This window comes from Amblyomma mixtum, chromosome 1 (assembly GCF_055824585.1).
Source record: "Amblyomma mixtum isolate Tamu chromosome 1, ASM5582458v1, whole genome shotgun sequence".
NCBI lineage: Eukaryota > Metazoa > Arthropoda > Arachnida > Ixodida > Ixodidae > Amblyomma > Amblyomma mixtum.
Window position 1 is genome coordinate 73,058,312 of NC_143012.1, and position 23,221 is coordinate 73,081,532.

Genomic DNA, 23,221 nt, shown 5'->3' on the forward strand with positions numbered 1-23,221 from the left:
GTGTCATTTTTTCATATCTTTCTTCTTTTATATGCAAAAAGATTACTTGCATGTTCGCGTCTGTTTTGTGTTCTTGTGCGTTGTCCGTTTCTGCTTGCTGTAATTAAACATGAATCAGGCAGCGCGTCCATCGTTTGTTCTGCAGGCGTAATTAGGTGGCAGAGAACACCAACAATATTTTCCATTTTCATCGCGGCGGCCGACATGTGTAAGCCGAGGTTCCCATTATCGTATTTAAGATAATCATGTGTGACTCACATTAACGTCTTCGTCGTGCTGACAGCAATCAACCTTGAAACCAAGTTTGCCAAACTGATCAATAAGTATTTTCGTTTTATGTGCCATTGCGCTCTGTCTTTCAGTTACGTTTTTTTTAGTGCGAAAGCACTAATCCGATGGTTCTTACCAGAAAAAAATTGTTTATCATCTGTCCGTCCGTCCGTCTTTCGGAAGTATACTCCTTCGCGGAAGTGTACTCCTTTCATGGTAAACCGATTTCAATGTTAATTGCTCTCATGCTGAGTTCCAGTTTAAGTGGCCAAACATTCGACGGCAATGCCTGCGGCTACAAATTTAAGCATACACCCTGCAAATGTGTTCACATAAACACCTGGAGCTATAACAAACGCGAGTTCACACTGACGTGCATCCACGCACAAAAACTATAATTCGGATTGACGAACCGACGGGATCATAGCGTTATGCAGAGAAGCTTGCGGAGGCAAAAAGCGGCATCAAAAATTATTCCGGTGGTCAGGTTCTGCTTCATCAAGTTGCGTGCGCAAAACACACTTTATCATACTTAAATATCAAACAAAGCATCACTGCAGCATTATTATGCGCGTTGTTAACGCTCCCACTCAGGCCTGCTTTTTTTTTTAGTTTGAGGCAAGACCACCAGCCCAAGGAAGAGCCCGCCCATTTCGTTTGCTCTTCGGGTCTATTGTGCACCTGCCGGTCATTTGCAAGCGGCGCTTTGCTATGCTGCTAAATGAGAATTGGACTAATATTGGCTCTCCGTTTTGCTTTCTCGCGCCAGCCTTGTGGTGTGAGAAGTTTTCCCTAGTAATTTCCATGGGAAGGGTCCCTGTTCTAATCCACGAAGCTGAAAACGTTTTTTTTTATTTCGCAGATATGTGCAAGATTGGAACTTTACGAACATTGGATCTTGTGAATTATTCCGAGTAATAAATCCACACGGGATCATCTGTGGGGCCTGCAAGGCCCACCATTTTATGGAACAATCTCTCTTCCTTTGGGCGCTCCAGATATTAAGCGCCCTTTAACTTTTTCCTGCTCAATATGCGGTCACACAAAGCCCTCCAAATTGTGTTTTTCTTTGCTGTATAGTTGTCGTTAGTCCTAATATTTCCCGCCTGGCCTAACCCCACCTAACTTCCTAGTGCTTTCAAGTAACCTCCATCCATCACAACCAACCGCCCCTACCAGTTCCTTCGCAATTCCCGCCTCCATCCTCATTCTTTTTTTTTTTTTACGAGGTCTTCCTGTTTATCTCTGGAGGCCTCCCATTTCGCTTTTTCCTATTTTTCTCATCACCCGGTTGAGAACACAAAGGAACAGCATTTTTATTTACTACGTCTTCCCAGTTTTCTTCTTAATAAGGTCACCTTTAGCGACTCCACTTTCCCTAACGAAGCTCTATCCACGTTGTTAGGCGACCGCGAGCACCGAAGTTTTTTGTAGGCGTACTTCCCCCCTCACAAAAAAAAAAAAAAAAACACCGCCGTGGTAGAACATGCTTCGCAGTGGAGCTAAGTCTATAGTCAGATGCAACTCGAGAAGTGGCAAATACCCCTACAGCGGAGCCCACCAGCCAATGGGGTTGATCTGTTGTGATGACCTCACGGTTAGTACCCTTGAACCTGGTACCGTAATACGGTTGGAGGATGGAATGAGTGAGGTGATTGATCAGCAGTTATCGAGTTCACTATGAAGTCAGAAGAATTCGTCGACCGCATTCGCTGGAGGGCCTCTTTTCAACCCTCTAGCTGACTTGTTTGGTTGCTTTATGGGGTTTAAGGCCACAAAGCTACTCAGGTTTTTGGGACGCCGTAGTGGAGTCCGGATAATTTCGACCACCTGGGGTTTTTATGCGAAGCATATTACTAGAGCTACACTACAGCCCGTCGAGCGCGGCGGTGGAGCTACCACCGTGACCACGTGACACCACGTGACAACATGACGTCACAGCAGAGGAGAGATGGGCTGCCGGCTCGCGCGGTCGGCCGCGGCGGTGGAGGCTCCACATCAGAGGCGCGGCGGCTGACCACGTGACAACATGACGTCGCAGCAGAGGAGAGATGGGCTGCCGGCTCGCGCGGTCGGCCGCGGCGGTGGAGGCTCCACATCAGAGGCACTGCCTGCTGCTGCTGGGGGTACATCAATACAGTCTATAGGGAATGGTGGCGGTGGTGGAATAACTAAGGGTGTTTCCAATGTACTTTTCATGGGTGCCAAGAATGCTGTTGTAGCCGGTGCTGGGGCAGCGGTTGTACACTCTGGATTGAATTCACCGATGATCCCGTATATTGTAATTATGTTGGACCTCTAAAATTTAATTTGATGTAACAAACGGCTAGCGCTAAATTATTAAGCTAAATTAAATTACGCGGCCTAGCATCCTACTGCACCAGATGAAATATCTAATTTCGCTGTATCGCTGCACTAAGGCCGGAGTCGAACAGCGAATGTTGCCGGTACCGCTCTTATGATATAGAGAGTAGCCATCCAGGCAAGATGTGAGAAATGAGGTGTCTCAACGTTTCAGGCGCCATGACAGGGCTCCCTTTGACCAACGACTGGGTGCTGTCAACCTTTCTTGGCGCGCAGTTTCTCACCCTCTAGATGCATGCGACGTGGGCCGAGGGTCACGGCTAGCGCCAACTTGGCGCCGAGAGATATAAGATGCCGGTGCCGAGGCCGTGCGAAATAAGCATTCGTTTTGCTTAGTAACTGGACGGCACCTTTACGGGAGGTAGCAGGGGGCGAAGCGCGATCTGCATGCATCAAGCGAATGTGAGGGCGAGGATAAATCGGGGACTGGAAGGGGTACAAGGGAACTGGGAAACAGGAGGTGAGGGAAAATGGGATTGCATGAGGAATTAAAGGCATTCGCCTTAAAATTCGCGCGCACTGACATCACGACCATTTCTACCAATCTGAAACACGGACATATTTGCTAACAGGTCTTGGTCACGACAGCTTGAGCCATTAAAGCCTCTCGCCTTATTACACTGTTTCCGTGTTTTGTGATGTCTGCTGGAGATAAGTGTTCGCTCTTTCGACAGCTGCAGTTCTAACTCCATGAGTTATAGCGCCTCCACAAGCGCTTTGCTGTTTTGCACGTACACTCGCCCAAGTAGCGATTAATCTTGAAAATTTTCGAGTGATATTTGATTAGAGTTTGTCACTATTCTATTCGTATCCGTTTCAGTCTTGAACCACGCTACTCATTATTGATTCGGCAACAAATCTAGACTCTACGAACTGCTTCGGCTTCCAGGAAGCACTATTCGCACACCCGTGCCAAATACGGTACGTGACAGTTTTCACTCATCAAAGAGGAATCAGATAAAAGTCCAGAGGTTTCTTTAAGTTATTCTGTAAGACGCCGACATAACTGCGCCCCAAAAAATGTTACACAGCGATTGCTTCAAAAGTAGAAACGTTTACGCGAGACCTGTCACCGCTAAGTTTGCTGGAGTGCATTACAACAATCTATCGGATAACATAGACCTCCGGAACAACAAAAATAACCGGAAATTCCTGCAGTTTTTTTTTGCCGGTCGCGTGTGAGAAGTTGCCACGAAAGCGGCTGGGCGGCTAGAAAAAACAATCAGAATACATATAGCTGGGCGTCGAAGTTCTCGCATCCGAAACTGCCGAGCGCGAAAGGTGAAAATGGCTGCAGGTGTCCGGTTGATATACGACTCCCCGTCGTATCTCAGTCCTCTTGAAGGAGGAAAGCGTTAGCCCTGGCCTCCAGGGGATCAGCGATAAGCGTGTCTACGAGAAGAGCGCGGAAGATTGGAGTGTCACGACGACCGCTGAAAGAACGAACGCCAAGAGAAGAAGACAAAAGCGAGCGATACGCGCTGCTCAAGACCAGCTAGAGTGAAAAAGAGGCATCAACGTGTGTGTACGTATAAGTGTATGTGTCCGTGGGATTGAATGAGCAAGTGAGGGAGTTTGTGAGTGATAACTATTCCAGAAAAAAGACAGCGGTCTTGTCTTCATTCTTCTGACCGTTTCTTTTGTGTTTCTTGCGCGCCCTGCATTCTGTTTTTTTTTTGTTTCATGCTCTTCGCTTGGCTCCCGTAAGTTGTGCAGCTGTATTCGAGGGCCTTCAATAAATCGTTCGCCGCCATGAAGCTAACCAAAAAGACGGAACGCGAACACAAATACAAGAGGAGACTCGGCTGGAGCGGCAGTAGATGAGCCCCCGTAGATGTAGACATACTGGGTAGGTTATTGTTTTCTTTGGCTTCATAAATTTGCTACTGGTCCGCTCCTGTATGATAGCTTTCGCTGCGTCACTTCCAAATGGAAAAGGCTTTTCTCTGCTCTATTTCTAAGTTATTTGTTCTCTCTGGGTAGTTTGCGTCCCTCTTCCGACTTTGAAGGCAACGGTGGGCTTCTATTTGCAATCGGCTGCACCAGTTATGCATTAAAGCTGCACAACAAAAAATAAGGCATGGAAACTCGGAACCATGACTAGAACGCAGGAGAGGTGCAGTTCAGATCTTGAGTCTTTGTTCCTCGTCGCAGCGTTGTGAAGATGTACCGACTAGCTCAGATCACGGTTTTGCTAGAGTATGAGAAGTTCCTCCACGCACCGAAGGCTAGCACACAGCACAGGATAGATCTGTTTTATTTCTTTATTTATTTATTCATACTATAGGCCCAGTGGAGGTGCCTGGCAGGTAGGGCACAATGTTGAACCGCACAGAAAAAGAAAAGGCATAATTTCAGTACATGTAATAGGTCAACACACAACCTGGTCTAAAGCATGAGTGCTAAGAGGAAATGGGACTGTAGCTGATTCCATGCGGTTATGGTGCGCAGAAAAAAAAAGAAACTTTGATGGTGTTGGTTCCAGCAAAGTACGGTGCTAGAGATTTTGTGAGGCAATTTCTTGTTAACTGGCATGTTAGCTGGTTAGGAAATGTACCGTTAGCAGGCGCACTTCCTCCTTAGCTCAACGCGCGAATATTAGTTTGACAGTATTACTAGATGATGAAGAAGACGATGTGCAATGCACAGCGCGAGAGTTGTTGCAGTTTAACACAAATGTTCTAAAGCGTGTTAGGCGGATGTGCATTCAGGCAGCCGCTAAAACGTTCTTTTTCAAATTACACACAGCGACGCTGCCTGTCATGACATTTCTTAATGACAAGGAGATGTTTGTACCATGGAATGTGAATTGCCGTCTGCGTAAAGTGCCTGAGACAATTGATCATTGCTTCACCCTGTGCCGTGATGCCATGTTCTTTTGCGACATACTACAACGAACTCTTAAGAAGGACATGGAATTTACACCATACACTATTAGATTTCTGCCTGTTGGCAAAAACTCTGTGTGCCTTATGATCTGTTTGTGTTGATGAGACTATTCAGTCTTGGGAAAAGCCGTATGATGGAAAGACACGCCGAGCCACCAAGATCGTCCAAATCTGTGTTTCGTGAACAGTGTGCTTTGGTGAGGAGTGTATATGCTGCACTCGAAGAACCTCCAAGCTGGCTACCGTGCCTAGATGCATGTGTGTGCCTCCCTGAATTTTGATGTTTTGATGGGGATGCAGTGTTGAGTTAGGGCTATGGCGGGCTCTTATTAAGCAGCCCAGTAACTTGACACGCGAACCAGTTTGAAGTTTTTCCCCCTTTTTACGGAAGTTCTTCCATGCAATAAAGAAAAAAAGCGGCGGCGATAGCTTAATGCGCTCGCGCACTGGCCAGCGAGCCTGATCTGTTCGCGCCATCGGGGGTTGGAATCCCAGTCACAGATATTTATTTGATTTATTTTTATTTATTCATTTCATTGTTTACAAACACACCTACACCGCAAGCATACAAACATCCCAAGATCTTGCTCGTGGTTTACTCATCGGAAAATTGCTTTCGCACTAATATAACAGTCTGTCTCAGCAAGGCTGACGGCTGGGAAAATTGGCACTAGTTCAACATAAGCAGCCAAAAGAATTTGGCTGGTTTATGACTGTGTCTTTTGGCTCGTTTAAGAGTAACCGACAGTCTCCTATAGCATGAGATTACTTTTCCGGGTAGCATTTCGTTAATTTTTGTTACTAACTCCTATAACTACTACCTTTATCACAACTTCGAAAACATACCGAAACATCAAGAGCTCCTCTTGGTAAGTAGAAGCAGTAGGTTCCAGGGTTGCGCCAAAAATAAAGCTGCGAAAGCAATTTGGCAGCCTAGGCTTCGATTTCTCTGTTTGCACGACTTCTTGACATCACGAGGGCAGCTCGTCAAGCTCTTTGCATTTGCCCTGATCGTCTGCGAAAACTCAGTTCCAGCTTCAACTTTTATCATAAAAGAAAAGCTCGAAATCCGCCAGCCTTAGAAAATCGCTCACGCTGGAAAAGAATAAAGCATCAGTTTCACCATCCTTTGATGCACAGACAAGACTCAAGTGTCGACTTCGGGGCGAAAGAAACGAGAAGAGGCTTCAGAAACAAAAATAAATCGGAAAAATTAGTTTGTGCCGGCCAGAAACCTTGTTACCCGGGCGGTACCCTGTCGGGTTGGCGCAGAGCAACTTTGATTGAGTTTGCTAACGCCGTGTTTGCTCAAGCACCCTTCTTTCTATCACTTTATTTATTTATTTATTTTTAGAAACTCCGCTCGGCAGACATCAGACATATCTAATTTCAAACTTGAAGTTCGTTCTTCTGCTCTGAGGATCCTGATTCACTCAGAGGAGCCCATTTTCTTTAATTTTTATTTTTCATTCTAACGAAACGTGCTTGCTTCTGTTCAACATCTCGCTTCTACTGCTCCGGCTGATTTAGTCTCAGCAAGAGGATTAGAGTCAAGGCAGAAAGTGTGTTTGGAAAACTGACACCTTCAATTTCCAATTTCTTTTCTGTTCGGTCCCATCAGTTAACATATCCCTGTGTTACTCCGAAACTCTTATGATACGTCTACTGCAAAGGCTGCTGTTAACGTGTGTTGCTTTTGCGTAATAGAGCGGAGTTTTGTCCCTGGGTTTCCCAAGTTTCAAGCTTGAATTGAAGTCGTGCTTTGGTTCTTGACAGGGGGAGAAAGCCGTCGGTGTACGGTTACGAAATAGTTTTCTACTCGGATCAATCCGAAAAACGTCTCGGGGATTGGTACATCGATTCCATTTTCGTGGCGCTTTCATTCTTGAAATGAAATACTGCATCATTGAAAGGAACTTTTATCTGCGAATCCCGGGACCCATTACTTACGTTTTTTTATCCTGATTTTGTTTCCAAGACATAGTGGTCATTAGAAGTGGCGTCCAATTATAGCAAGCAAGAAGCGCCTCTTGCTCCATCGAAACGACGCGATAAAAATGAGCATACATTTTCGTCGCGCAATTCCATAGGCTGGAAATGTAACATAGGGTAGGGGATGGCCATATAATGTTTTAGGCGCTATGCCCAAAGCTGTGCACCCCTTTGCCAAAAGTAACCGAGCAGCAGGTTTTTGTTTATGAACCGTATAATTGAGCCTTTATGACACCCCTAAAAACCGAAAAGTGAGGACAACATGAGGACAAAAGTTCACCTTAGTTTACATAGATTCAGAGCTTAAGGACTGCAATAAGTGCTTTGATACGCGGTTAGGAAACAAACCACCATTGCCCGGTTACTTATGGCAAAGACGGCACATAGTGAACTCGCAGCTCGGTCGGACAGCATGCTAAAGGTAGCACTGACTTCATTGTTTAAGACTGATTTCTATCGCAAATACGGCACTCCTTATTGCTGGATACTGACCGCAGTAAAGAATACTTCTCAAAACAGTGAGCCACACTTACATATTTACGCATAGCCTTGTCGACGGATCGTGTCACCATAAAGAACATTGTTTAATTCTGAATATCCTGTTTACACTGAGCTAGTTATGTCCTTCTTGTGTTGAATGCTATTAAAATGGAAATTCATTTTTGTATTGATCTGTGTTTGTTGCTTTAGCTACAGATTGCAACGATGTCTTGCGTTGCACCCACGTTAGACAATGTTGCTCTGATCGTATTTGCGTAAGCCGCGTCTGCCCGCTGTATACTTGCTGACCGGACTCCCCATCAACAAGCACTTCACGCTTAGGCCTGGCAGAAAATGCACTTATGAAAAAGAAAGCGAGCACTAAATATTATCTTCATCACTTCATTCCGTCCATAAACCGTTCGCTCAGGAAGGGCTAGGCTTGAGGTTCCCGCACCTACGTCATATCCGGTAAGTTGCGCAACTGCGCAATACGCTTTCACGTGCACGCATCGTGAGCTACAAAGCTTATAAAATGCTTCTAACAACAGTGCAACTTTCCTGACAAGCGTAAAGCTTTGTGACGGCAACCTCCACGAGGCACCGAGCATATTAATGCAATAGCGTTAATGCTCCCATCGTCCAAAAAATCCGTCGTCGGTGAGGTGAGCGAAAAAACAGGTGGCCCACCTACCACCTAGGTCACATGACCTTGTAACGACATCCCAACCTGCTCCTCGTGGCAGGTGGAAACCTGCCCTCCGGACTGCGAGCAAACTGCCCACCATGGCAAGTGGTGTTAAATCAATGACTGGCCGCGAGGGATTGTTCGGGAAGAGTAACCTGGGTCCTACAAGCCCCATCAATGGTTGGGGTTGAAATAGCTGCCCGCTGGAGCAGCGGCACATCGCTTAACCTCTTTATCACTGCGTCAGGGGTGGTATGAGGACCCCGCAGATGTATGAATGGAAAGTAGAGATATCTGTGTCCGCGAAGTGATACGTGAAGAGGACCCCAGGCCATTGACAAGAGCTATCATAACGCGTCATAAACTTAAGCTGCAGATTAAGTGTTCACTCAAGCTTTTTGAGAGGCATTCTGACCGAAGGAAAATTTCATTGCAGTCGGGCCTTCAAGAACGGTTGTCTCATAGCAAAGAAGATTGTCATGTTCTATAACATGAGAAAGACAGCTAGGACAGCATGAGAACGAGAACGACACATGCGCACTTAGTGCTGTCGTAGTTGCGCCGCCGCTCATCTGCATCATGCACCAATCTCGTGTTGAGGGAATGAGAATTGTGTTCCTGAGGATGAAGTTATGTTGATAAGTTTTCCAGAGTAATGAAAAAAAAAATTAGGAACGGGCATCCTGTGGATGCTTTCCTTATAAAAAGGGTCAATAGAGTCTGTGGACTTCTTATCGACTGTGTTGCCTTCCTATAGATATTTCTTTTTGTCGGTTCACAGTCTCTAGACTGTCTATATACAAAAGTATACTAAATGGGCATAGCCATAAATCTATAGATTGTTATAGCATTTGTATTGACCAGACTGTTCTATAGGATTTTTCTATAGAGAGCCTATAGACTTTATAGACAGAAGTCTATAGAGAGTCTATAGGCTGTTTAAAAAAATTGTAAGGGTTGTTGGTCAAGGTCTTCAGAAAGGGACAGTCCTGGACTGAGGACCCCGCCCACGAGGAGTGGTCTGCCAGTAACCCTTTCTAAACAAAGTTTTTCACTGCAGTCACCTTCTGATCTCTGGTACCGTGATGGATGCTTCTGCGCTAATGGCAAATTCATCTGTCTTATCATTTCTCGGCGATTCAACCGTAGTACGTGTTTAATGTGAATCCTTTTGATTTCGATAGGCGTTTAAAAAAAATTATTCTTGCCGATAATCGTGATGGAAAAGTGTGCAAGAATTGTAGAGATGCATTATGACTTTTTCTTACAAGCCAGCAGCATTACTTCTCATATAGCATAGCCAAACATCGGCTTGAATTTATACAGAACCTCATGGCAATATCCATCGGCGTGCACAGGTCTTAAGCTGCTCGTTGTTATAGGCCATAATCAAGCCCATAAGCATTAACAGTGCAGTATGTAATGTACAGTCAGGAACTTTAAAGGCCGACAAGAGAGACTGCATTTGATATCGCGGCTGAATAATACTATTTACACTTTGTTTTATGCACTAAAGCCGAGCTGAACGTGCCTATGCTGCACGACTAGTGGAGTGCCCAAATTATTTTAGACAGCCTTGGGTTGATCAAAAGTTCGCTGATGTGTGGGCATGGCAGCAGTTTGAATTTTTTTCTAATTGAGGCATTCTGGTGGAGAAGAGTGGAATCCACGACCACGTGTTCAGTGGCAGTATGCCATAGCCATTAAACACCATTGAGAGAGACTCAGAGCATCAATGAGAGAGATCATGAGTATAGCCACGCTGAGATTTGTGACGGGAAGCTCGGCTCGTGAACACAGTTCCATACGCTGCTTAAGTTGTAAGTTTTGTAATTTAGCTGCATGAAACGGGCGGCTCAAACATTCCATCCTGCAGTTGGCGGCGACGAAGGAAGCGCAGAGGAATTTACAGCAATCTTCTGAGTTTAAATTGTTGATTCAATCAAGATGTTGTTTGCATTTACAAAAGAACAGTCCTTAACCGTTCAATCAGTCACCAAATTGATCTCTATGTTTAAACCCGGCTCGTTCGTTTGACGTTCGCTGAGCTCAGAACTACAAGTACAGGTATTCTCTCTGACACCAGTACGGTGGAGAAAGTCATTTCGGTACCAAAATTCGGCCAGTCCTGTTGTGAGAACACAATTATTGCAGGTTTGAAACACGGGAGGTTTTAGCGTGAACATTCCAAGGATAGCAATGAGTACGCAGATTTTAGCGCGAGCATTCTATGGATAGCAATCAGTACTCCAGTCTCCGTTATTAAAGAAAGCGTTGTGTCCTTGTTTTCTGCGTGTCTCCTTGGCATTTATGGGCCTTCGTTGCTTGCTTATCGCCTTTTTGTTTCTTCACATTGCATATTTTAAGACGACTAAAAACACTCGTTCGCAAGCAGTGGGTGCTTTCATCCAAGAAGAATGACGAACTCCTTTCTAACTCAGTGCTTATCCTTCCATAGAGAGCGTCAACAGGCTTCAGCGGGAGAACGAGCAAGTGAAGAAAATAATAAAACCAGTACGCGCTTAACAAAAGCATCCACTGAACCAGCGCTTGGAGCCGGCACCAAGGAGAGTTTCGAAAGGAAAGTGTAGCCAGAATAAACGGCTGGGAGGTTTCGTAACGCACACTTTGTTGTGCGCTCGGCGTCTCGTTTCTGCATCTGACATGCTGCTCGCTGCAGATGTTCCCGTGAGCCATGTATGGTCCAAGAAATCTGTACTTTCTTTGTTTTTCTAAAAGCGCTGCAGTGTTTCTTCGTGTACGGGTTTGTGAGCGAGTTTATTTTTTATGTGAAAGACGGATCTTATGGGACGATTCCTTGTTGTCATATACGTTGTTTTTCATACGCACTGCTTTTGTAGGGAAATTTGTTAGCAGGAAAGAAAAGTAAAGCTGAAAGAAAAGCCAAGGAAAAAATAATACCATTTACGCTTGTTGAATAAATTAGGAAATTTAACGAAAGTAATGGTAAATGTTTCCATTCTTATTCTTATTCACTGTTTTTTTTCACCCTCGGCCTGGAACCTTTTATTCAGAGTATGGCTCAGGTGTGTACTCCACGTAGGATTGCTAGAGCACTTTCCTTGCATGAGCCCCGTCGCGTTGGCGCAGTTGTTACGGCGCTCGGCTGCTGACCCGAAAGACGCGGGTTCGATCTCGGCCGTGGCGGCCGAATTTGGATGGAGGCAAAATTCTTTATGCCGACGATATCACCCTGTGGACCACCCACGGAAGTGACGGCGACATAGAGAACACCTTACAGGAAGCAGCCACCCTCACCCAAAATTACGCGCGGACCATCGGACTGTCTTGCTCCCCAGAGAAGTCCGAATTGCTCCTCATCCGGCCTAAGAACCACCGCTGTCCCCGCTCCCCCATTGCCATTGAATTGAATGGTTACCCGGTACCTGAGGTTGGCACCCTCCGTGTATTGGGCCTGCACATCCAGAACGATGGCAAGAACACCACTACCCTCAACAAACTCAAGCAGGTTGCAGACGCGATATCGCACCTCGTGCACAGGTTTTCGGGACATCATAGAGGCATGAAGGAGCGCGACCTATGTCGCCCCATTCATGCCTCTGTCCTAAGCGGTGTAATGTACACTACCCCATACTTACAACTATCCAAAAATGACATATACTCTTTGGATGCTTTGATTTGCAAGGCATTCAAGGTAGCACTTCATCTTCCCTTCAACGCACCCACAGACAGATTACTAGGCCTGGGCCTCCGCAACACGATCGGGGAACTGGTGGAGACCCACCGACAGGCACAATACATCAAGCTCACAAAAACTTCAACAGGTCGGTACATCCTGGACTCCCTGGGAATCAAAATACCGGCCAACGACCCAGCCTTCCTCGCCATCCCACGACCCCTTCACCGGGAGCTTCTCATCAGGCCGCTCCCGAGCAATATGCACCCGTCCCACCATGAGCAGCGCCGCAGAGTCCGTGCGAAGGCACTCCATCGAGCATACGGCCCCGAGCCGGACGCCGTATGGGTGGACGCTGCCTGCACGGGTGATGAAGCGATAGCAGCTGTGGTGGACTCCTCTTCATCCACCCTCCTCACACTAACTCTCCCTCCAGACACGTCCCCAGAGGGTGCAGAGGAAGCCGCCATTGCAGTTGCTATCACTCGCACGGAAGACCGGTATATTTTAAGTGACTCTAAAACTGCGATTCTAAATTTTGCTCGAGGCCGAGTTCATGTCCCTGCTTTTGACATACTGGACTCGCCCGATGCACCCCCGCCCCGCCAAGTGGAGCTAATATGGGTGCCTGCGCACTCCGGGAATCCCGGAAACGAGGCCGCCAACCTTTTAGCCCGAGGTTCTTTAAACCGGGCTCAGGTGGCCTCGGATCGGGGATTCACAAAGGAGCGCATACACTCATTCAGTGAGCTGACCCAGGCATACAGAGCCTCACGCCAGCTCTACCCCCCGCCCCACCCCTCCCTAGATAACAGACAAGCAACACTCTGGCGCAGACTACAGACACACTCTCTCCCGTCGACCCTTACCCTAACCCACTATCATCCCTCCTTCCCCACTCCTGCTTGCGCCCTATGCCCAGAAGCCTTCGCTTCTTCCCTCCACATACTTTCCCTCTGCCCGGCGGACCCTCCCCCGCGGGACCTAGAGAACCTGAAGACCTGGGAGGACTGGGAGACCCTGCTGCGCTCGGAGGACCCGGCTGTGCAGACCATCGCCACCGGCCGTGCTGCGAGTGTTATGGACGTTCGGAACATAAACACTTGAGTGCAGTGGCGTCGTGCGTGGACCCTGGGGCGTGCCCCGAATTCCTGTTGAAATAAAGTTTTTCTCTCTCTCTCTCTGTACTGTGTAATGCCAGTGCACGTTAAAGAACCCCAGGTGGTCGAAATTTCCGGGGCCCTTCACTACCGCGTCCTTCACAGCCTGAGTCGATTTGGGACGTTAAACCCCAAAAAACCAATCCAAACCAAACCTTTCCTTGCATGTATTTTAACCCCTACGTGGACGGGCACACGCTGTGGCTCATGTGTTGGGCGATATCAGTGCACGTTAAAGACCCTCAGATGGTCTAAATTAGTCCGCAGGCCTCTACTACGGCACCTCTTTCTTCCTTTCTTCATTCAATTCCATCTTTCTCTCTTTACTCACGGCGCGGTGTCCAACAAGGAGTGAGATAGTTACCGCGCCTTTTATTTCCAGATAAACAGTCATAATCAGAGCGGGGAAGCTCGCACAGTCGTGAAGCGTCCCGAGCTCGGACATGAGATACTGCACACTACGAGTCAGTCGCATTACGCAGCACGACGTAAGTGCTGCCAGTCTTTCTCTGTGGAATTCGTGGGCACCGGCGGCACGCCTGTGGCCACGAAGCTTTCTGCTAGCTTACACCCTAGCAGGAAGTAACGTGTCCCCGCACTTAAATTTTGAATGCACTTAAGAAGCGTGCACACTTGAACTACTAAATATATTGCGATACCTCTCGCGGTACAGCTTTATTCTATGTGCCAATAGTCAGGTGTGAAAAACTCGGAGGAACACCCTAAAAGATCCCCACCTTTGGAATAAAAATTTTGAACACTTCCCTTCCTCTTGTTATCGTGAGGTTGGCGGCGTCCTTCAGGGCGTACATCACGCACAAACTGTGAACAGTAACCGAATGCGAATGAAAACGCAAACAAAACATAAAAAAATGTGATCACGACAAACAACCGTTAAGTTCGAAGCAAGAATCAAAGCATGTTATTTCAAACAGCAGCCGAGAATCAAGTATTCCTCTCAGCTGCTGCAGTCTGTTACAGAAAAACCCTAATTTCTACTATACACACACGAAAGTGGATCGCTTGACCCGCGTGAACGCATTCTTGAAGCAAATGTTTGAGCCCAGTGGTTAGCGGAAGATACAGCGCGAGCATTGTGCCCCGTTACCGTTCCCGGCAGCACTTAGTGAATCGATAATCAATCGATTTGTAACACAACAGCTAGAACGATAAGCTCTCTGAGAAACGCGATTGATGTAAGAAACCACGAGTTTTCCCAAGAGTCGTCATTGATCGATTGAGTTCGAACGCAATGTGGTCTGATAAAGCAGGGGCTGAAAACGGCAATCGGATGCGGCATGTCCTGAAAGCACAAAGCTAAATGTCGAGTGCGATGATATTCGAATACAGCGAGAAGGATCGATATTCATGTGTTTAAAGTAGGTTGGCGATTTTCTGACGGCAGTGGCTTGGTTCGTGCGTATTTTTCTCATTTTACGAGCTCGTTAAGCATTGCGCCTTAGGCGAGGAAATTAAAAGAAAACAAATTCCATGCGTTAAAAAGCATTTTATTTAAAGCGTGTTTTAAATCCAGAAAACTTTAAAAGAAACTACCTGCATGCAGAAGACCAGAGCGACTAAAGATGTGGAAAACTCTGACTTCGCTGCTTTGAATCTGGTGGAGTACTGATCGCACCCGAGTCCTCTTTTCAATAAAACACAGCTGGCTATAGGGTCGTGCATGGTTTTCAAAGCGGCGCGACCTTCCTCTGTTTGACTATCTTGAGCCAATGGACAATAAATATTGAACTTATGAACTACCATAAACATTAGAAGATTAGAAGGCTGGTCTACTAAGACGTGCCTTTCCTCTGTTTGGCTATCTTGAGCCAATGAACACTAAATATTGAATTTATGAGCTACCATAAAAATTCAAAGTTTGAAAGGCTGCAACTTCCTATAGAACCCCACATAATGAAGTACGCTCGAGGGCAAAGTCACGAATAAGCTTATTTTTATTCCCGTGCCAGCTGGCTCAACAAATGAACGGACAGCAAGCCAATATTTACAAGAACAAAAAAAAAAAGAGGCTGACTAGTGTGAACAAATTTCACATAATCTTGAGTATTGTATTTCTTCTGGCTACCGCTGAAATCAATATCACCTATCTCCTTTTCGTTTAACAACTGAGCCAGCAAGATTTACGCATAGCTAGGCCTAAAACGAACACGCATGACGCACGGAAGATCTAATTACCGCATTTTGAAAACAGTACCAACTAAATAAACAAAATGTTCTCGAGTGTTAACATTAGTCTAACGCCTACGTGGAAGCGCCGGTAGAATTCTTGAGCGGAAATTATGTCAACCTTGTGGCAATTAGCGAGGTATCCGCGAGTATAAACAAAAAAAAACTCTGCCTTAACGAGTTTTTAATCACCTCGGGCTTCCTAATTATGTCGCCGGGAAAACAAATAGTTTGGAGAGCACGATGCGTACAGCCGGGTTCCTCGTGACTTAAGAACAAGGTCGGTTTAAAAAAAAAAATGTGATGCACTATTGAAGAGGCAGCGAAATAGGGGTTTGCTAACGTGGAGCCTTCTTATTTGCTAACGTGGAACGCAACGCTGTATGATGTTGAAGCCTGCCTTAACTTTTCGCTAAAGTCCTTCTTCACAAAAAAATGTCATTACGATGGGCTAACGACTTTAGGCGCAATTAAGGACCTTTTTGCGCAGTATTTTTTACTTATTTGAAGCATGACATAGATTGCCCTTGATGCCGATGCAACAGTACCGATTACTACTTTCGTTGTACACTTAGAGCTGGCAGCTTGCTGCATCTCGATTATGGTCTACATTGACCCATTTCTTACTCAATGAAAAATAATCACTGGCATTCAGTGCTTCGAAACGAAATAAAGAGGTAGTCCGTCGATGACGCGACACGCCTTTTAGTACCGGGGCCTGAACAAGGACTGTTGTGTATAAGCAAAGATGGCGTTCGAATCGAGGATAAATATTCAAACTAAATCTATACACGTAATCATGAGGAGAAGTTCTAGAGGCCCGTGTACTGTGCGATGTCAGTGCACGTTAAAGAACCCCAGGTGGTCAAAATTTCCGGAGCCCTCCACTACGGCGTCTCTCATAGCCTTAGCCGCTTTGGGAGGTTAAACCCCATAAACCAAACCAAACCATGATTTAATGACCGTGTGCCATGCTTCCACCTACGTAAAATACAAAGTTTCTTTCATGCGAAACACAATAGTGCCGCCGTACAGAGGGATCATCGCTCTACCTCGAAGAGGTACCCTTGAGAAGCCCACAGGTTACAGGACAACCAAAGAGGGTTTAGGAGTAGTGGTGTTTCTTTGCTTGCATTTGTAGCGAGAGCTACCCTCAGTCTCGCCGTCATGCTGTGGGCCTTCGGCGCCACTTGTGCGCATGCGCGAGAAGCCGAGTGACGTCACAGCTGCCGGCGCCGCGCGCCGACGCCGTTAGCCTCTGACCGAGAGAGAGACTGCCTGGGTCGTCTTTCTGGCAGCCAGTAAAGTTGAATGACACGTGCCGCCATCACCACATGTCGCGTCTTTAATGTCTAACAAGTAGCCATGACGATATGCAAAACAATTAGACATAACCAGGGATCTAACGTACCTCTCGATACGTATTTCCTGGCATAGCTGAGCAGAGCCACTGTCAATTTTTTTCTTTTTTTTTTACGCGGAAAAGTAAACTTCTGTCTAGGCCTGTCCTTTTTGTGAAGGCTACTGCTTCCTATCAGCGCACCCCATAATCTATCTAACAAGACAATCTTAAGGCAAGTCTCTCTCAAAGCAGGCAGATAAAGGAGCCACCAGTAAGGTTCACTCACGCACTACTGCCAGCGAACAGGTACTTCGTTCTCCGAAGAACCCCACTTATCCGGGGATTAGGATGCATTCGTTCGTCGCAACGGGGAACTACCGAGGGTCCCGAGATTTCCTTCCGGACGCGCCTTCCACTCTGTCTCGTTACAGTAACGATGTCAAGACGCCAGCCCCTCACAACTGTTTGTTACGGGCCTTCTCGAAGGTAACGTTCAGTTCCTCTGACTTGCAGCAGTCCTTATCCGGATATGGATGTTTCCTTAACGCCGTAATGCCTGGAGTAGCAGGTACATTGCAGAGATTAGAAATGGCAAGAGCTTTCATCTGTCTCTGCAGTGCAATATCCGATTGCTACGACATTTCACTAAATAATTTTCGGAACGTGGTCAAGATATGAGGGCGCAATTTTCAGTTATTGGAGACACAGGAGGCGCCCTGATCATCTATGAGTTCTCCTTATGTCATATAATCGATGACAGTGGGTCATGTGACCATGCTGCATGAGGAAGTTATTTACTGCTGAAGAGAGCTCCGAAATCTCAGTGCAGAACCTAACTCAGTTATAAACCTTATAAATTTTTTCTGTAATGTCTTTAGTTCAGCGGATATTCAAAGCCACACTCATTATCAGTGAAATATAAACGTAAATGAAATACCAGTTCAATAAATGTAAAGAGAGAGCATCCAAAGAGGCAGCAGTTTTTTCTACATGCTAAAGTTGTAAAGTATTAGGTGTTTCTAGCAAACACTTGACCTCCTACTCTTGCCTCTGGCTTATTGCTTGGTGGTGCAGCTATGTTAATTTTGTTCGTGTCACGCAAACGCTGACGAGGAAAACCGAAAAATTTTGGTCACATTGCGAAGGCAGCAATGTTAGAATTCAACAAAGTAGATGCTCAAGAATCTAACATACATGTTAACTGCGGTTATGGCCTTTGAAACCGTGCAACCCATAACAAAAATTTATCAGATAGTAGAACATGAAATTCTATAAATATGTGCTCCTACGATCTTAGAAAAGATGAAATAGAAAATAATAATGAAAATATGGCTAAGTGGAAAACTATAGGCGCCGAAACTAGTGACAGAGTAAAATCAATGTTTTTGAACTTATGCTTGCAGTTTCCACTGATGTATAATAACCAATATTTCTAAACATGTAAAGTTCCACAGTATTCAAAGGACACATTACAATTTGTATGCGAGGTAAAACAGATGAACTTGTGTAACGGCTGTAACATGCGTAACGGCTGCCTGGGCCTCGTCAAGCTGTATACCTACAGCTTTTAGTCCAGGCAGCCGCCAGAATTTTCTGGAAAATAAATGAAATTGAAATTGAAAATTGAACTTGCCACTTACCGTTCCCTGCCTCCAGATGGCCCACAAAGGTTCTTCGTAAGAGTTCCTTTACCGTCGAGAGGCCTGCAAGAGAAGAAGCACGCTTTACAAAGGCTCCTAGACAGGCCAGACTTTGGTATTGACCGTTCCTCTGGTGTTTCGCAATTCAACAATTTGAAGCTCGAAATCTGAAACTCTGCTTCGAGAAGACGATCGAACATCCCCCCCCCCCCCCCGCCCCCTGACACTCTCTCCGACACACACACACTTTTTTCAATAGAGCTGCTCCTACGTTATTGCATCGTGTTTCAGGTCCACTTAGCGTTCGTCATATATGTAAGTACATTGTTACTTTCTTCTAGATCATCTAAGTGCTCTTTTTCTTCCCTGTGGAGCAATCGCTACTACATTTCGTAACATCATTGTCAACAGGGATCCGCGTTCCATCACAAGATGTGCTCCCGTAACATCGAGCTAGACTGAGGTGCACGTGACAACAGGGTAGAGTATTTGCACAGGACTATAGATAGTGTCAGGCGGTTAATAGCATGTGCCTGCGTGTGCGCGCGCGTGTGCGTGCGCGCTTCTAGGAAAAAGAAAAATAGAGAAACCGAAGTAACTGTCTAGCGCTGTTACCAGCGCCTAATCTGTTGGGCGATGTAAGGAGGATAGGAGTGAGCAGAAAGTTTAACACAGAGTAGAACTGACAGTTTAAGGATATTGGTGCCTAGTTTCTTGATTGAGGTGACCCGTAGAGAGTATTCTGCGAGGAACAGCGACCCCACTCATTCTTTAGAGAACGGGCGTGTTCAGCCAGAGTATGATCCAGTTCGATGTTTGACAACACACCTTCTTTGTGCAGAACAAAGGCGTCATACATGGGCTGATGCAAAGTGTTTTGATATGCATCACAAGACGCAGTAAGGCAGCGTGATGTCCATATCCCGGTGATCTGTGCCTATACCAGGGCTAGATGTGCGTCACCGAGGATTTTACAAGCACTGTCGAACTCTTGAAATTCAAAATCTATGCTGAATAATTGTAAGGCAGACACAGGGGCTATGAGGAATCAATAGCTTGAAACTGTGGATAGCTACGCTTACAAATGGCATGGCAGAAGCATAGGCTCCGAGGGAGGCCGTTTTCGACCGGTTGTTAAGGCCTGGGGTTCTCTAACGTGCGCTCACATCGCACAGAACACGGGTGTCTCGCCTTTCGCGTAGATCGAAACGCAGCCGCAGTGGTCTGGATCGAATTCACATCCTCAGGCTCGGCAGTCCAGCGCCCTAACCACTTAGCCAACCCGTCCTGGTTACCATGCTTATTAAACATGTGCACCTTTTTTACTCTAGCTTTTCTTCAGTTCCTTTCAGTTCCTGGTATTTTCTTTATAAGCTTCCTTCTGAGTGAAACGCGAAGCTGCGTAGAACCATAACAAGACCACTAGCAAACCAGGTTAGTGATCTAAATCGGGGAGACGACAAACTGCCCATGGCAGTGAAGTTCTTGCAATATGCGATTTGTGCTAGCGTTATGCTTACTCGCGTTTTAAAGCCTGAAGGCTGCAAGGTATGAACAGCTTGAGCGCTTCAAACTGCAGCCCTTTTTTCCAAAGTCTGGGGCACTGGTTAGTGAAACTTCGAACTATCAAACCTTTCCGTATTTTCTTATGTCCGAAAGTTCGAAAGCTTTTCCCCTTTTACATTTTACTCTTACGACGCAAACAGTACAGCCGCAAGCCTACATTCTTTTTGTTAGGATGGTAGAGTAGTTCGAAGAAGCGGTGCTGGCATCCCTCTAGGTTCATGGAATTTCATAAAAACAAAGTAGTGCACTGTCAAGCGTAGTTTCTTTTCCTCTCTTCAACTGAATTTTCGCTTCGACTACGGCCTGTTCAGCGCAGACGTCCATTGGAATATAGAGAGGCCATTTTCGAAGCGCATGAAGCTCTGCTGTTTTCATTCTCAGGAAGATGACAGAAATGAAAACAGGAAAAACAAAAAAACGAGTACACAGCTGAGCGGACTTAGTTGTTCGAGCTAAGGTTCATGTAGAAACCCTCGGTCTGCAAGCTGCAAATGAAAAATAAATAAATAAATAAAAACGTGGCAGATGGGAAAGGCAAGTGAATGCCCTTTTTTTTTTCTCTGCCCGATCTAAAAAGAACTGAGGTGTGGGAAGGTTTTACGACAGGTGATGAAAACATTCGAGCCTCCTAGGCAACAAGAAGGCCATTACGGACGCAAAGAAAAAATATACCAGATTTCGACAAACGACAGACGGGATTTGACAGGGGAGACACGTCTCTTTGTTGACACACAAGTGCTCGTTCGGAAAAAGCATCCACAGGACCAACATTATTCTTCTTTTCTTGTTTCTATCTACACCTAAGAGAAACCACTTTGCTTTCACATCCTTGCGCACGAAGTTTGCCTTCGGTGTACCTGGCAGCCGAAACTGCCCTGCTCTAAAGATTTTCTTTTCTCGGGATCGTGTTCTGCATTGTCTGGTCGTATATATGGAAATTGAAAGGCCCGTGTACTCACGCCTTCCTTACTCTGGAGTTTGTCCATTCTTTGACCTACTCATACTAGGAAGGGCCTTCGCATTTTTATTCAGCCTTATTTTTCTGTGATTTTTTAGAAGACACAAATATTCCTTTTCTTTTTCCTAAAGTTCCTGGGGCGACACCCGGTCGATGAAAGAAGCGTGCGGTTCAGAGTTGAGTAGTCAGACCGTGAAAGTTTGCAGATGTCCGTGCGGTTAGGTCTTGTAAAGGAACGAGGCGTGATCATTTAATCAATACTCTGCGTTCCCTGGAGTCTGTCGATTTATAAAGGCACCAGTCGAAATCTCAGCGCAGAAAAAGGAAATGATTTACCGGGCCCTAAAAATGCTACCTTCCTGAACTACAGTAAAGCAGCGAGAGAGTTCAGATTACCTTGGGTGAAATCGACATTTTCCATTCCAGGCTCTTCTCTGTGTTTGCCTCAACTCTGCACTAATTTATCAGTAGCCTTCAGAACCTGTATCCACGGGCCTTCACTACACAACCTCTGAAAGCTTGTTATCGATGCATGAAGGTTACCAACACGAGTCGACTGATTTCCTTAAGGTTGTTCTCGTACACTCACGAGACAATCGTTTGCAACGTGAAGTAATTTCCCACGCTTGGTTCTCTGATTGAACTTGAAGTTGTGAAATAAAATATAATTCGAGCCTCAAAGCGCTTCTTTCATATACGCATTGTGGGTCATGCTAGGGCGTTTTAGGTTTCCACGATAACATATTTGGACGTTAAGCTATTTTCTGCACATGACACGATTGCAACCTTTCTTTTAACTCTGACAAAATCAGAGGTCCCTATCTCAAATGTGTTCCCGCCGAAATTCGCGTCTTTAGAGACTGCCGGAGCTGTTATGACGACTGAAAATGGGGAAAAAGATAGCCGAGTCTTCCACGCACGTCCTTTCCTTTTTGCTTTATTTCAAGGCAGCTAAGCGTTTCTGAACGTGAGTAGCCCATTCTTTTTTCATATTTGAAAAGCTGTACGCTAAAAAGACGTTCACAGGAAAAAGGATAGAGACGGCAGGAAAGAAGCGCAATGCAGTAAGACAAAAACCGAGAACGGCAGGTTGCGACGGCGATTAGGTTCACGCACAAAGTAGCAGCAGCTTGCCTGGAGTGATGACAGAGTAAAGAGCCCGCAGTAGGAGATATGTGCATAAGTAAGGCTTTATGAAACTGGCTAGTTCAAATACATGTACCAACTAGCCCGTCAAAAAGCTTTACTTATCTTTTTCAAGGCGAGGTACCCATATGTGTTAGGCACGGTGACACAATTGAGCCAATTCCACACATGGCGTGTTTCTAGAGGCATTCAGACTTTTGAAATGGGAACTGCTGGGAATAAACGTTGAGAGAATTTTGGTAGTTTGCGATTTGGCTGTTGATATGGCTCTCGTAAGCAACTAAGGGAACAAATTGGGCACCATGTTTTATGAGCTAAACATTGAAAGGAAAACAGTGGTGCTAGAAAAATAACGAAGGAAAACTGAGTAATGGTCGACAGCCTGTGAAGGAAACAACGTTTACGATATGTATCAAGGTACTAGAAGTGTTAAGGGAATACAACCAGCCTAGGCAAGGAATAAAGGAAAGTTAAGTAATGGTGAACAGGCTAGTAAGGGAACCAGTTTACCAAGCAGCTTGCTACAGGAAGCATTGGGGGATAACTGTACAGTGAGCAGGATTCGTAAACTCTCAACATGATAGTGAAATAACTAGACTATGAGATTAGGGTGGTGGGCATTTTTCAGGCACTATGCAGTCATGATTAGCCGTTTACGGATAGTAGTTAACAGGAAAGTATACAATAGTCGTATCCCGCTAGCATTCACTGATATCGCAAAAAGTATACGAGCCCAAGGGAATGGCTACGAAATACAAACGAAAATTACAGGGGTAACTTTAGATACAGGAAGACGAGAGTGTATGTTATAGAACATAACGGATTTAATAATATCCTACCCCAAATGAGCAATAAATGGGCATGAACACGGCACGTAAGGCG

The 23,221-nt window shown here is 45.7% G+C and overlaps 1 long non-coding RNA gene across 1 annotated transcript in view; it reads right to left on the minus strand.

Annotated features, from left to right (window-relative positions):
• The window catches only part of LOC149366779 (uncharacterized), a 113,126-nt gene that overhangs the window by 23,312 nt on the left and 66,593 nt on the right, over positions 1-23,221 (minus strand). Inside the window, exon 2 of the long non-coding RNA XR_016284097.1 lies at positions 18,670-18,732. This is a non-coding gene — a long non-coding RNA (uncharacterized LOC149366779). The remainder of the gene's footprint in view (positions 1-18,669; positions 18,733-23,221) is intronic.